Consider the following 15,121-nt stretch of genomic DNA (forward strand, 5'->3'; position numbering starts at 1 on the left):
TGGAGTCAGTCGTTGGTGAAATTTTTGTAACAGAGCACATTCTAGCAAGACTCCTGTTACAATAGATATTGCATTACTAGTGGGGCCCCATGTACTTGTTTATGTCCATTAAATAGTTCACGTTGCAGAACTCAGTCATAATAGCTATAGCTCCTTATTCAGTGATCACCGTTTTGAAAGTTCAGTCTTATATAAAATATGTAGCTCTTACAGGACTAGATTGACTGAAATACAAAGAGCAATGCCACAGTCAGACAGCCTTGCTACCCTGTAACTACCTCCGTATATCTTCTGCGACAAAAGTATCTGTCCTTAGCTGACAGTTTCCCTGTATAGCTGTGTGACAGTGATGTCTATAAATTGCGTGTCGAGAGAGAGGAAGTACTGTATCACTATGCTCCCTGCAATGCTGATGCTCCTTTAACTGCAGATTAACAACTGTAGTCAATTAACGGTGTCCTTGGATAAAACTAGCTGCTGATTGGAATTGCATTTATAAAGTACTTATGCAGCTTTATGTTCCAAAACTATGCTTCCCTGTAGCATTTGATATGAGATACAATGTAAGCAGCTAAACTGTCTTTTGTCCCTGAGGAAGCTTGTGATATGTGGCTAGTGCAGCAGTGTTACCAACCTGTGTTACAAGGGTTAGGTTGGCCTCAATTAACCATCATAAGCTGACCTCTGTCTGCAGCTGCAGCAAGACACTGTCTCTGCTCCTCCCACCATCTGTTACTCCAAAGCAGAGCTACCTCCAGGGCTGTCTTTCAAAAGGGAGGGTAGGCTGCGAGGCCTAGTTTCCAGCTACATAGTCAGTAGAGCCCATCACTGTTCTGCTCTGTCAGATGCCTGTCAGCCAGCACCATTGGAAGCAGTAGGATCCCCACAGGAGGCTGGTATTACTGATTGGCTGCTACAATGAAGATCTCCGGTCACCGGGAATAGAATCTGGCTTTTCATAAGCTGTACAGCACCCCTGTCACACACCAGCAGCTGCCTCTGCTCCAAGTTGCTGCTCTGAGGCTGCTGCCCAACTGCCAACTGTCTCTGAAGATGGCTGCAAATGCCACTGCACAAGATGTCTCTCTCTGGGATCAATACTCCTGTTTCTTATTGGTCAGTGTCCCCATGCCAGACACACCACTCAAGGCACAGGTAGCCCTATCCCTGCTGTAAGTTAAGTTTAATAGTGTCCAGTCAGGGATGCATCCAGCAGGGGAAGGGAAACAAAAGTCACACTGCAGTTTGTGGCAGCTATGATGGGGTGCCACATTCTCCACACGTGCTGGCTTCACTGGGTGCTTAGTCCCTTATTATACACTGACACCAATGCATGTTGTGGCCACAGGATGGTTGACGACATACCCCACTGTCACCAATGTATAAGGGGAGAAGGTTCTTTTGGTGGGGTGCCACACATGATCCCCTAAGTGTGAAAGATTGTTTTTTTTTTATTCAGTCAATCAGTAATGTATAAAAAATGATGGTAATATTGATGAATGAAAACCTTTGTAGCCTTTTACAGTAAACATCCACATCATTGCGCGTTATGACATGCTTAAAGTTTCAAGAATAGTGAAAAATTTCTGATATAATAACCTATCTTTCAGGTAAAGGATTTTTCTCATTAAAACAATTATTCTTTATTATGTATTATATCTTCCATCTGAATAGCAAAAGACAGTTTACATAAAATATTTACTCTTTAATTCTAGATTTTCTAGACCTTATCCATTGAATCAGGAGTACAATCTGTTCTACTGATACATTCTCCAAAAATAATTTGGGTAACCTTTTGTTCAAGGTTGTTTTATCTTTTACTGCTTAAACAATAGGAAAATAACATAGGTTTGTCCTTGTAAGCTGTAGATTCAAGTGTATTGGTGGGCACATACTAATATGAAACATAATCACTGTGAATTTCCATTTCTTTAAATAAACATTTAAATGCCAGCATTAATATATACTGTTACGATCCTGATGCTCAGGACAGGGGAGATCTTATGTAGTGAGTCCTGAGCACCAAGACGGAATGCTGGGATTGGGAAATGGGAAGGAAATAGCCCCTAGCACCCTACCTCCGTTGTCTTACCCGTGTTATCAATTCACGCCTGAACGACTATGGTTTCTTGGGCCCATGGCAGCCGCGTTTGAAGGGCGGATTAGGTCTGCCCAACTCCGATGCCCCATCAGGTCTTAAAGAGAGACAAGGCGTGAACTGAGACAGGGTAATAACAAGGGGACCTCTAACTGAAACAACCACGCTAGTGGCTATAAACTACCTAAAAACTAAACGTATGTGCGGCACGCCGCCAAAGGAAAAGAACTACAAAGAAACCACTGTCCACTCCCCTACACGGCACCGCCGAGTTCCGGGGAGGACAGTGAAAGCGGAAACCTCCGCAAATGCACCAATTCACAGTAAAGTAAACACTAAGCGGCATAGGCCGCAACACGCGGCAGAAGCCGCTACTCACGAAACCGGGCGAGAACCCCAGATGACAAACAGGTTCGCAAGGACTAGAAGGATTCCCAGGACCGGCTTCAGACCTCCAAAGTACCAAAGGGCAGGGAGCAAGATCCACCAAACACGGCTGACAGGAACAGAGTTCTGCAAGGCAGGAACAGCATACAAGAAGCTATCACCGGCGGGGCTGCAGTGTGCTGGCTCACATAAAAAGGCCCTGCTGGCCAATAACAGGAGGGCCAGCAGGACCAGCCCCCAGACCCTAATTACTAGTTGCCGTGCAGCTGCCCTGCTGCACAAGCAACCTAATTAACTATTCTTAGCAACGGGGAATGCAGTCCACCTGTGGCGTTCCCGTTGCTATGCACCCGGCGGCCCTGCACGCACGGCGTCCTGCATTGCCAGGGACCCGGCGGCTATCGTGCACACGGCGTCCTGGCGTTGCTAGGCGCCGTTCGGGGGACAGGGAAGGAGAGAGGCGCGGCGGCCGTGACCGCTGCTCAGTCAGGGCATGGCCGAAGACCGCCGCGCCTAACAGTACCCCCCCCCCTTGAGGAGGGGTTAAAGAACCCCTAGAGCCAGGTTTCTGAGGAAACTCCTGAAAGAAAATCCTCTTCAGCTTGGGAGCATGTAAATCTTTATCCAACACCCAAGATCTTTCTTCAGGGCCATAACCTTTCCAGTGGACCAAAAAATAGAGCCGACCCCGAGAAAGCTTAGAATCTAAAACCTTCTCCACCAAGAACCCTTGTTGCCCCTGAACATCCACCGGAGATCTACCCTGGGAAGTCCTCCGAGGAAATCTCCTGGAAGAAAAATACTGTTTCAAAAGAGAACAGTGAAAAGTATTGCCAATTTTGAGAGATCTCGGCAAGCGTAGCGGAAAAGCAACTGGGTTGACCTTCTTAATGATAAGGAATGGTCCAATAAATTTGGGTCCCAATCTAGCCGAAGGTTGTCGGAGCTTGATGTTGCGAGTTGACAACCATACCTTATCTCCCACCTTAAAAGTGCAAGGACGTCGGAGCCTATCAGAAAATTTCTTTTCTCGGAAGGCAGCTTTTCTCAAGGCAAGGTGCACCTTTCTCCAAATTGTTCTGAGATGGGAGGTTAAGGTCAACGAGGAGACTGGAGAATGAGGAAAAAAAGAGTTGGCTCTAGGATGAAAGCCAAAGACTGAAAAGAATGGGGACTCCCTTGGTGGAAGAATGACAAGAGTTATTATAAGCAAATTCGGCTAACGGAAGAAATTCAGACCAATCATTCTGGAGTTTGACCGAATACAACCGTAAATACTGTTTTAATGACTGGTTAATTCGTTCGGTTTGTCCGTTAGATTGTGGATGGAACCCAGATGTTAAAGAGAGTTTCATATTTAATGAGGCACAAAAACGTTTCCAGAAACGAACAATGAATTGCGGACCCCGATCAGAGACAATATCCCTGGGCAACCCATGGAGCCTGAACACATAACGGAGAAACAAGACTGCCAACCCTTGAGCAGAGGGTAATCGGGGAAGAGCAATGAAATGAGCCATCTTACTAAAACGATCTACTACCACCCAAATGACTCGAAATCCGGCTGAAAGAGGAAGGTCCACCATGAAATCCATGGATATATGTGACCATGGCCTGAGAGGAATGGCTAAAGGTACGAGTTGCCCGATCGGCAATGAACGAGGAACCTTATGCCGTGCACAAACCTGACAGGAATGGACAAATTCCCTTACATCTTTAGAAAGACTAGGCCACCACACCGAGCAAGAGACTAACTCCAAGGTCTTAGTGATACCTGGATGACCAGAGACTTTGTTGTCATGAAACTCAGCTAAAACAGTGCCTCTCAGAAATTCAGGGACAAAGAGACGATCAGCAGGAGTCGGTTTAGGAGCCTGCTGTTGAAGCTGGACTAACTGAGTAAATAAATCCTGTGTGAGGCCTGCCCGGATGACAGATGATGGAACTATGGGGGTAGTAGCAGGATGGTTATTGTGAACCGGAAGAAAACAACGTGACAGGGCATCAGCTTTAGTATTTTTGGAACCGGGCCTGAAGGTGATAATAAACCTGAAACGAGTAAAAAACAATGCCCAACGTGCCTGCCGAGCATTAAGCCGTTTAGCTGACTCAATATATTGCAGGTTCTTATGGTCAGTAAACACTGTAATAGTATGCCTAGCTCCCTCCAGCCAATGCCTCCACTCCTCGAAAGCCCATTTAACTGCCAGCAATTCTCGATTACCAACGTCATAGTTGGATTCTGCGGAGGAGAATTTCCTGGACATGAAGGCACAAGGGTGTAATTCCTGAGACTCCGGATCTTCCTGAGATAGGATAGCCCCCACTCCAACCTCTGAGGCATCTACCTCGACTATAAAGGGGAGCTCCGGGTTAGGGTGCCTGAGAACAGGAGCCGAGGCAAAGGCCTGCTTTAAGGCCTGAAAGGCAGACTCGGCTGCAGGCGACCAATTGGAAGGGTCCGCTCCTTTTTTAGTCAATGCTACTATAGGAGCGACCAAATCAAAAAAGGTATGAATGAACCTCCTATAATAGTTTGCAAACCCTAAAAAGCGCTGAATTGCTTTTAAATTTGTGGGTTGCGCCTAATTAAGGATGGCCTGGAGTTTTTTCGGTTCCATGAAAAATCCCTGGGGAGAAATAATATACCCCAAGAAGGACACTTCCGTGATGTGAAAATCACATTTCTCTAGTTTTGCGTATAAATGATTCTACCGTAGTTTTTGAAGAACCAGACGCACATGGGTAATATGTTGTTCCATAGACTCAGAATAAATCAAAATGTCGTCTAAATAAATGACAACGAACTTTCCAAGAAAGTCACGAAGAACATCATTGATGAGGTCTTGAAATACCGCAGGAGCATTTGACAGCCCAAAGGGCATCACCAGGTATTCATAATGACCCGACTGTGTGCTGAAAGCCGTCTTCCACTCATCCCCAGATCTTATTCGGATGAGATTGTAAGCTCCTCTAAGATCGATTTTTGAGAAGATAACGGCAGAGCGTAACTGATCAAAAAGTACTGAAATCAAAGGCAAAGGGTAGGTGTTTTTAACAGAAATTTTATTCAGAGCCCGAAAATCAATACATGGTCTGAGCGACCCATCTTTTTTCTCAACAAAAAAGAATCCTGCACTCAAAGGAGATTTCGAAGGCCTAATGAAGCCTTTTTTCAGGCTTTCCTGGATATAATTATCCATAGCCGTGGTTTCTGGCCCGGAGAGGGCATATAATCTCCCTTTAGGTAAAGTGGCCCCGGGAACTAAATCTATAGCGCAGTCATAGGACCGATGGGGAGGCAGAACGTCCGCATTTCCCTTGGAGAACACATCAGCAAAATCCTGATATTCCAGAGGAATAAGTTCTGGGGTAACTGCCGCAACCCGGACAGGATGGGAAATACACTCCTTAACACAAAAAGGACCCCATTGGGAAATCTCCCCAGACCGCCAATCTATGATGGGATTATGAAAGGCAAGCCAGGGGTGACCCAAAACTACTGGAACTGCCGGACAATGTGTAAGGTAAAATTCTATTTCTTCTGAATGTAGGGCCCCCACTGTCAACAATACTGGAGGTGTGCGGTGAGTAATAACCCCATTGGAAAGCGGACCCCCATCCAAGCCGTGCATGGTGATACGTCTATCTAAGGGTATCAGTGGAACGCCTAAAGCCTTAGCCCAAGCTAAATCCATAAAATTTCCTGCAGCTCCACTGTCGACGAAGGCCGACACCAACGAACTGAGGCTGCCAAAGGAAATCTTTACCGGAACTAATAGAGAGTTATTAGAGGAGATTAACTGCAGACCCAAGTGAACCCCCTCACAATTCACTTGGTCAGAGCGTTTCCCGGCTTGTTCGGGCAGTTACTTGCGATATGTCCCTTACCACCACAATACAAACAAAGACCAGAACTTAACCTTCTGGTTCTTTCCTCTGGGGACAGCCGGGAGAGACCCATTTGCATGGGCTCCTCGACGTCCTCAGGAAACGTATATACACATTGATTAGGCCTAAAAGTTGTTCCTCTTTCAGCCCTCCGCTCTCGGAGACGACGATCAATTTTAATAGCGAGCTCCATGAGTTTGTCTAGAGTCTCAGGAGCAGGGTACTGAAGGAGACTGTCTTTAATCACTTCCGACAGACCGAGGCGAAACTGACTGCGCAGGGCCGGGTCATTCCAGCCACAGTCGTTCGACCAACGGCGAAATTCGGTACAATACACCTCTGCTGGATTTTTGCCTTGCTTAAGGGCACGTAGGTGACTCTCAGCTGATGCTTCTCTATCTGGGTCGTCATATAAGAGGCCTAAGGATTTAAAAAAGGCGTCTACTGATAACAAAGCAGCATCATCCGCTCTTAGCCCAAACGCCCAGGTCTGTGGATCACCCTGAAGTAGAGACATCACAATCCCGACCCGCTGAGACTCAGTACCAGAGGAACGGGGCCTTAAACGAAAATAAAGCTTACAAGCTTCCTTAAAATTAAAAAAATCTTTTCGGTTACCCGAAAAACGGTCAGGTAAATGCATCTTTGGTTCTGGAACCATACTCGGGGAGGCTCGCAAAAGATCTTCCTGCGATCTCACCCGAAGAGTAAGGTCCTGAACCATCTGAGTTAATTCCTGTATTTGGTTAACCAAAAGCTGACTGGGGTTTGGCCCTAAACCTGCCGGATTCATGAGGCCGAATTTCTAGGCCCACCAATACAACGGAAAAAAATAAACCCCCTTTTTTTTTGTGTGTGCCGGTGATAATGTTACGATCCTGATGCTCAGGACAGGGGAGATCTTATGTAGTGAGTCCTGAGCACCAAGACGGAATGCTGGGATTGGGAAATGGGAAGGAAATAGCCCCTAGCACCCTACCTCCGTTGTCTTACCCGTGTTATCAATTCACGCCTGAACGACTATGGTTTCTTGGGCCCATGGCAGCCGCGTTTGAAGGGCGGATTAGGTCTGTCCAACTCCGATGCCCCATCAGGTCTTAAAGAGAGACAAGGCGTGAACCGAGACAGGGTAATAACAAGGGGACCTCTAACTGAAACAACCACGCTAGGGGCTATAAACTACCTAAAAACTAAACGTATGTGCGGCACGCCGCCAAAGGAAAAGAACTACAAAGAAACCACTGTCCACTCCCCTACACGGCACCGCCGAGTTCCGGGGAGGACAGTAAAAAAGCGGAAACCTCCGCAAATGCACCAATTCACAGTAAAGTAAACACTAAGCGGCATAGGCCGCAACACGCGGCAGAAGCCGCTACTCACGAAACCGGGCGAGAACCCCAGATGACAAACAGGTTCGCAAGGACTAGAAGGATTCCCAGGACCGGCTTCGGACCTCCAAAGTACCAAAGGGCAGGGAGCAAGATCCAGCAAACACGGCTGACAGGAACAGAGTTCTGCAAGGCAGGAACAGCATACAAGAAGCTATCACCGGCGGGGCTGCAGTGTGCTGGCTCACATAAAAAGGCCCTGCTGGCCAATAACAGGAGGGCCAGCAGGACCAGCCCCCAGACCCTAATTACTAGTTGCTGTGCAGCTGCCCTGCTGTACGAGCAACCTAATTAACTATTCTTAGCAACGGGGAACGCGGTCCACCTGTGGCGTCCCCGTTGCTATGCACCCGGCGGCCCTGCACGCACGGCGTCCTGCGTTGCCAGGGACCCGGCGGCTATCGTGCGCACGGCGTCCTGGCGTTGCTAGGCGCCGTGCGGGGGATAGGGAAGGAGAGAGGCGCGGAGGCCGTGACCGCTGCTCAGTCAGGGCACGGCCGAAGACCGCCACGCCTAACAATACTGCGGACGCAAGGTGCATCTTATTACCATATACGATAATAGTGCGCTGAACCTTGCTGCACTATGTCCCTTAAAAGAAAGCAAGTAGTCACACACATGGTATACTGAGGTCCAATGCTCAGAGATATATATATATATATGTATTTGATATTAAAAGGTATGCATACAAAATAACATATGTACAGTATATCATTCAATATAACATAAATATATGCCTAAGTAGGTGGTACAGAGTTATTGTTACATAAGAAGCAGATACAGCCAGCATACATTACCCTATCCCATATGACTTTCCTCCATCTCTTCCTCACAGCTACTACTAACTATATCTTAGAAACTGCATATATGAAACATAATACATATATATCTGATTTTACACTCTATTATATAAATACAGTATAATACAAGTCTGGTGTTGGACATGTTTTGTCTATGTGTAATTTATGTGTTGTATGAAATATGTGTGTGTGTGCATCTTTATGGCATTTCTCAGTGATTGCGCCTTTTACCGTATATACTCCCACCACGCTGCAACATGCACGCCGTGCAACTCTATGCATGATGTACGGTAAAGAAGCATGGTGCATCCATATACATCAATTGCGTCCTTACGCTACCATCAAGAAGCGCCAATCTGTGTGTAGTTTGTATTGTCTTCTTTTTCCGACTTCGACATCACCTAGATTTGTCTTCAACCAAATTTCTCTGCTTGGTCAATCTGTTTTTATTCAATTAAGATAAAAATTACTTTGCATTTTATTTTCCTATGTTACTGTGTAAGATGCAAACATATTATTAGATTATTCTGACAGTGAATTAGCAGGAAAAAAATAGTGCTTTAGATACTTATGGGAATATTTATTTCGTTGCAATACAAGGTCAGTCTGATGTAAAAAAAAATGTACACACATCACATCCCATTTGTTCTGTTAAGGGGATGGGGCTTTCACAACAACAGCAGTCTGGGCACGGTAGATGCTAGAATCAAGTGGGCTAAAGGACCTCTGATGTCAGGGGGAGGAGCCGTGTCACCAGGGGGAGGAGCTAGGCCAGTGGAATAGTTCTGTCACTATCCACTCCACCAACTACTCCCTTTTGTAACTCGGTGGTGAGCGAAGCGTGGCAAATGAATTGAGCCCGTGAGGGTACATTTCATTGGGTACCCCGTTCGGGCATTGCTCCTCCTCCTGGTGACGCAGCTCCACCCTCTGGTGACATCAGTGGTCTTTTCTCCAATTTGATTCTAGCCATAATCATCTGGCCGCTGTCAGATAGGCAGTGAGGGCAGCTGATGACTGTCCAAGCAGTAGCTGAAGCTGTATCCACCAGCCTCTCAACTGCTACCCACAGCAGTCTCCTCTGCTCCCGCTGCTCTGGCTGCCTCCTCCCCCTTTCTTCATACCTCCCTGCCTCTCTCCCTCTAGCACCAGCTGCTGCTGTTGCTGCTGCCATCTTCTCTCCCTCCATTTCAGTCCAGCTCCTGTTCACTTCCCGTGCCACCTCCGGGACATCAATGCTCTCGCCATGAAGACAGACCATCACTGCTGCCTACTTCTTCTCCAGTGCCTGCCGCTTCAGGGCTGCAGACTTAATTTTTCCACCCTGGCCGAGCTCATCCAGCACATTGAGGACAACTATATCAGTGACTGCTTGCTATTCACGCTACCTATCACATTGCTATGCAGAACTGGGGGCATGGAGCAGACTATTGCATTGCTCTTGGCAGTGTGCCCAGTCTCAGGACTGCAGCCATGCACCCAACAGCAGTGCCCCTATCACAGCATTCCATGCTAGAGGTACCACATAGGGGTGCATGCTCCCACTGAGGGCATGAGCCAGCATGGTTCAAGCCCTACCATCACATGGGCTCTCACCCACCCAGCTACCACCTCCTAGCTGGGGCATATGCTCTGCTGCAAGTTAAGCCCATCTATGCTGCAGCCACCCCTGAAGCGTGCAAGCAGGGCTCCCGGCTTGGGTGCTGCAGTCTTAGGACACAGCCACAGTCTCCATGCTGGTGCCTGCTCTCGCCACCTGCGGCCATTTATAACTGGGTCATTCCACATCAAATCACCACCAAAAAGTTAAATGCCCACCACCCATCTCAGATTTTTACGAAATTTCTTTTAGTTAAGAGAGAATGTCAAAACAACTATTCTCGCCAAATATCTTGACTGTCTGACATTTTGTTTGTTAAATATTGAGTTTTCAATTTATTAAATTATTTACTAATCGCGGATTCTTTATCCAGTTTATTTCATGTAATCACCATGAAATTTAGACCCCTGAGGTAACTCTCCCGAGTCCAAAACTCCAAACCAAATTACTTTATCTGCTTTACTTTACAAGTTATGGTAAAAACGCAAGTTTTTTGAAAATACTTAAAAACGCTATGTTCAATCAACATTAGACATCCCAATTTTTGTTTATGTGCTTAACAAAGGTATACATAACTACCACACAAAAAAATCAGCATGGTACTCTGTTTCATAGTGGAAAAAACAAATCATGAAGTTGACATTCAATTACTGTTGTACTGCATACATAATTAACACAAGAAGTCATGAAATTTGAAATCTTAAATATAATTTGAGTTCCTAACGTATTTAAAGTCACAGAATACATGGCAAAACAATCAAGAAAACTTAAAGAAACCCATGACATACAGTACTGGCAGAACCTGAAAAATATAGAGGGAAAGCCATTTCTGTACAAATCATTTTATCAGGTACTGTACAGCAGTTTTACGAAGATGATGAACATTCTTGGATGTGCTCTAGAAAGAAAGTCTGTTTCTGTAAAAGTTCCAGGAGGAAAAATAATTCACACACAGATAAGGTTACTCCTAGTAAACTTGAAAGAGCTTGATCTTGCTTTCAAATACTGTTTTCAAGATATTCAAGTTGGATTGTCTAAGGTTTGTTCCTTACGACCTAAATAGTGTGTTAGCGTTGCTGCAAGATGTATGCATTCTGTGTGTGTTTGCGAAACTCACCAAAACATAGATGATTGTGTGACACTGTAAAATTGTGTCTTTGTGTTATAAATGATACCTGTGACCATGTAGCCATAACTGTGCATGCCTTCATTACGCTAGTTATGAAACACTTAGTGGAACTATTACTAAAATAGGAGTATGTTCACTAGTGATGGTGCTAGTAAATGTCTAGCCACCCGCACCAGTCTGCAAACAGTGGAAACTCATCACATCTTGACACCTTTGGACCTGTATAGCTGGGCTGAAAAGATACATGGCATAAAGTTTGTCTTCATGTCACAAAATGAAATACAAGACTGTAAAACTAAGCTGCTTAGCTGTCTAGAAACAGCACAGACTGTGGTAGGAACACTTGCTCATCACCAATTTCGGACTATTAGTTATAATGAACTACACATATTCTGATTGTCATCAGACGACATGAAGACAGCAGGAACCACAGTATGGAGGGTATCCAATTACAGATGAAACTGCATCGGACAATTTTTCCAGATGTTTCACGCATATTTTTTTTACAGGCAGGTGAAACAAAATCCCTAATAATCTGTCGCGAGCCGCTGCTTTACAGGGCTAATTGGATAGCCCCAGGAGGGACAATTCGCTGCGTTAATTTATTGTGGCTAATCGCATAACCCCTTTAGTGTCACTATGGCCACAGTCACAAAAAATGTAGACAAAAGTGATCTGCAACCTGGAACATACATAGCAGCAGTGTTCAATAACATCTGGTACATTAGGTATATTATTCAATGTAATGAGGAGGAACAAGATGTGCTGGTACACTTCATGAAATGAAACCAATCAACAAATGTGTTGTCCTGGCCTTCAGGGTTTTGTTCCATTTATTCACATCCCATGTGTAATGGAAGTGCCCACTATCCAAGAAAGTACTGGAAGGCACTGTCTGCTGACACTTTTTAAAAAAATTACAAACCATTACAACAGGTTCCAAAAAAGGGAAAGATAATGTGATTGTTCACTCAACTTAAGTTATGGACTCAAGTTATGTTTAAATATTTAAATTTCATGGTTTCTTGTGTTAATTATGTATGCAGTACAACAGTAATTGAACGTCAACGTCATGATTTTTTTTCTTAACTATGAAACAGAGTACCATGCTGATTTTTTTGTGTGGTAATAATGTATCTCTTTATATAGCACTTAAAAAAAAAGGGATATCTAATGTTGATTGAACCTAGCGTTTTAAAGTATTTTTGAAAAACTTGCATTTTAAGTTGTAACGTAAAGCAGATAAAGTAATTTGGTTTGGATTTTTGGATTCAGGAGGAAGAGTTACCTTAGGGGTGCAAATTTTGTGGTGATTCCTTAATAAACACCCATCATACTTCAAATAAACTGGATAAAGAAGCCGTGATTAGTAAAATATTTAATAAATTGAAAAATAAATATTTAATAAACAAATTGTCAGACATTCAAGATATTTGACAGAAATAGTTGGTTTGACATCCTCTCTTAACTAAAAAAGGTCGATAAAAATCTGAGATGGGTGGTGGACATTCCTGGTTGAACTGAAATGGAAATATACACACAAAAACAGTGCATATGAGATAGCCAATAATGTGAATAATGTTAAACAATGGTGATTTCACCCATAAACTAGAAAAATTATATCACCAGAACAATAGATGGTAATTTCGTTGTTATAACTCTGATGTCCCATATATAGGTCACTTCACACAGATGGAGATGAGACATTTTTCAAATTGCTAGCAGCACATCTGTAAAAGATACCTCTCCTTTTAACATGGACTCAGCGGTCACATGTATATGGAAGAGGTTAAAAAAAACAAATAGTGCAATTATCCTTAAAAACAAATGGTTTTAATTACAGGCTGCATGTACAACAAATAAACTGGATAACAGTATATAACAAGAATCCCACAATGGCAAAACAGCGGCTGCTGAAGAGGGACCTGGAATCTCCAAGATGTAATAATGAAATACTGACTCCACCGTCTGGATAAAGAGCACGGTACCGGTGAAGTCTGTAAACAACAGCATAGCCAAAGGGGAATCCAAAAACGACAGAGCCATGCTTAAGCATTTCGGATGCATACATCCTTCGTCCGAAGCGTGGTAGGGGCTCTAGGCAGCGGCTATATATACCTATAGTCCATAAAGACACCAGCGGTGTCTCATTACCACTAATCAGTTTCCACGTTAAGCCGCGGCTATGCAGGAAGTCTCAAAGCCAGAAACAAGGTGACGTGTGCATTTCATCTTTCCGGAAATACATCATTCTGCGTTCCAGGACTTTTATCCAATGATACGTTCCACGTCAATAAACACTTAGCATTCCAGCAACTTATCATAAGTCCCGGAAAACGGTGTCCAATGGCGGGTCAGTTCAATATATTCTTAATTAGATAATATATACTCATCTCCATATAAACATTAATAAATAAAGTCCATCGGGATGTTAAAAGTCCACATTTAAAATATAAAAAAGATAAAAATATAATTAATACACAAATACATAAATACACAAAAAAGTTAAGTGCTGCAATGAAAGGAAATAGGAAGGTAAACTACATGGGTCAGTTATATAAAATCTGAATGGAGGGGGCAATGAGATAAAGTGACTAAATTAAGAAGCATTTTAATTGAAACTCACCATTGAGTCCCTTGGGAACAAGGGTCCCTAATTGGCGGATCCATCTCATCTCAGATTGAGAGATGCTTATCTATGTCTCTGGTTCTTACATTTTGGTAAAATCTGTTGGATACCCTTCAAAAAATAGTAAGGTGACACTTATTTGAGTTGTGTTTCAATTTAAAATGATTGGATACTGTATGTGTCTCCAAAGATGTACGAATATTATAAATATGTCCGGCAAGTCGAACTTTTAGTTGCCTCAAAGTTTTGCCTACATATAGAAGGCCACAAGAACACTCTAAGAGATATATAACGTTCTTAGAATGACATGTAATAAATTCCCTTATCTTGTAATCTTTATTGTTGACAGTTATACTATTAAACTTCCTTTCTTTACTTTTTACTGTCCTACACATCAGGCAACTGCCACAATGGTGGAAGCCTTTAGATCTAATATTTTGTCTTGTTTACACATTTAGGCTACTTCTTACAAGATGATCTTTTAAGGACGGTGCCTTCCTGTAAATGAAGACTGGTTTCGATTATATCACCTCCCCAATTATGGGGTCCCGTTGTAATAACTTCCAATTTCTATTAAAAACGGTTTCAATTTCACAATGGCAATTGTTAAATTGACTAATAAAGGCCCACAGGTGTTTATCATTGGTCTTATTTTTCGGTTCTTTAGTTTTCTCTTTTAATAGATTAAATCTATCTATAGTGTCTATCCTATCCTTTGCCTTTTTTAGGAGATTTGCAGGATACCCTTTCGCAGTGAACCTTTGTGAAACTTCCTCTATTTGTTCATCACAAACAGATGGGTTAGTACAATTCCTTTTAATTCATGAAAATTGGCCAAACGGTATAGCATCCAATCAATGTACATTATGTTGACTAGACATATTGATAAAACTGTTAGAATCTGTTGATTTTCTAAAGGTCTTAGTTTTCACTATCCCCTGTTCAATATAGATCTTCAGATCTAAAAAACAAACTTCTTTAGTACTTTTGGTATAGCTAAAATTAATAGAAAATGTATTATGATTTAAATCTCTACAAAACAGATTAAAAGACTCCTCACTACCCCTCCATGTAAAAAGTACATCATCGATAAATCGATGCCAGGACACCAGGTTCGCCACCAAGACTCCATCATGCCATATATGGTCTTCCTAGTATACCATGTATAGATTTGCGTAACTGGGGGCGAACCTGGTGCC

General features: G+C 43.5%; 1 long non-coding RNA gene across 1 annotated transcript; it reads left to right on the plus strand.

Moving 5' to 3' along the window:
• Positions 1-765: 765 nt before the first annotated feature.
• Positions 766-14,573, plus strand: LOC134927665 (uncharacterized). Its single transcript, XR_010177708.1, has 2 exons — positions 766-1,172; positions 14,381-14,573. It is a non-coding gene; the product is annotated as an uncharacterized LOC134927665 (long non-coding RNA).
• The last annotated feature ends 548 nt before the right edge of the window (positions 14,574-15,121 follow it).

Source organism: Pseudophryne corroboree, chromosome 1 (genome assembly GCF_028390025.1).
Source record: "Pseudophryne corroboree isolate aPseCor3 chromosome 1, aPseCor3.hap2, whole genome shotgun sequence".
NCBI lineage: Eukaryota > Metazoa > Chordata > Amphibia > Anura > Myobatrachidae > Pseudophryne > Pseudophryne corroboree.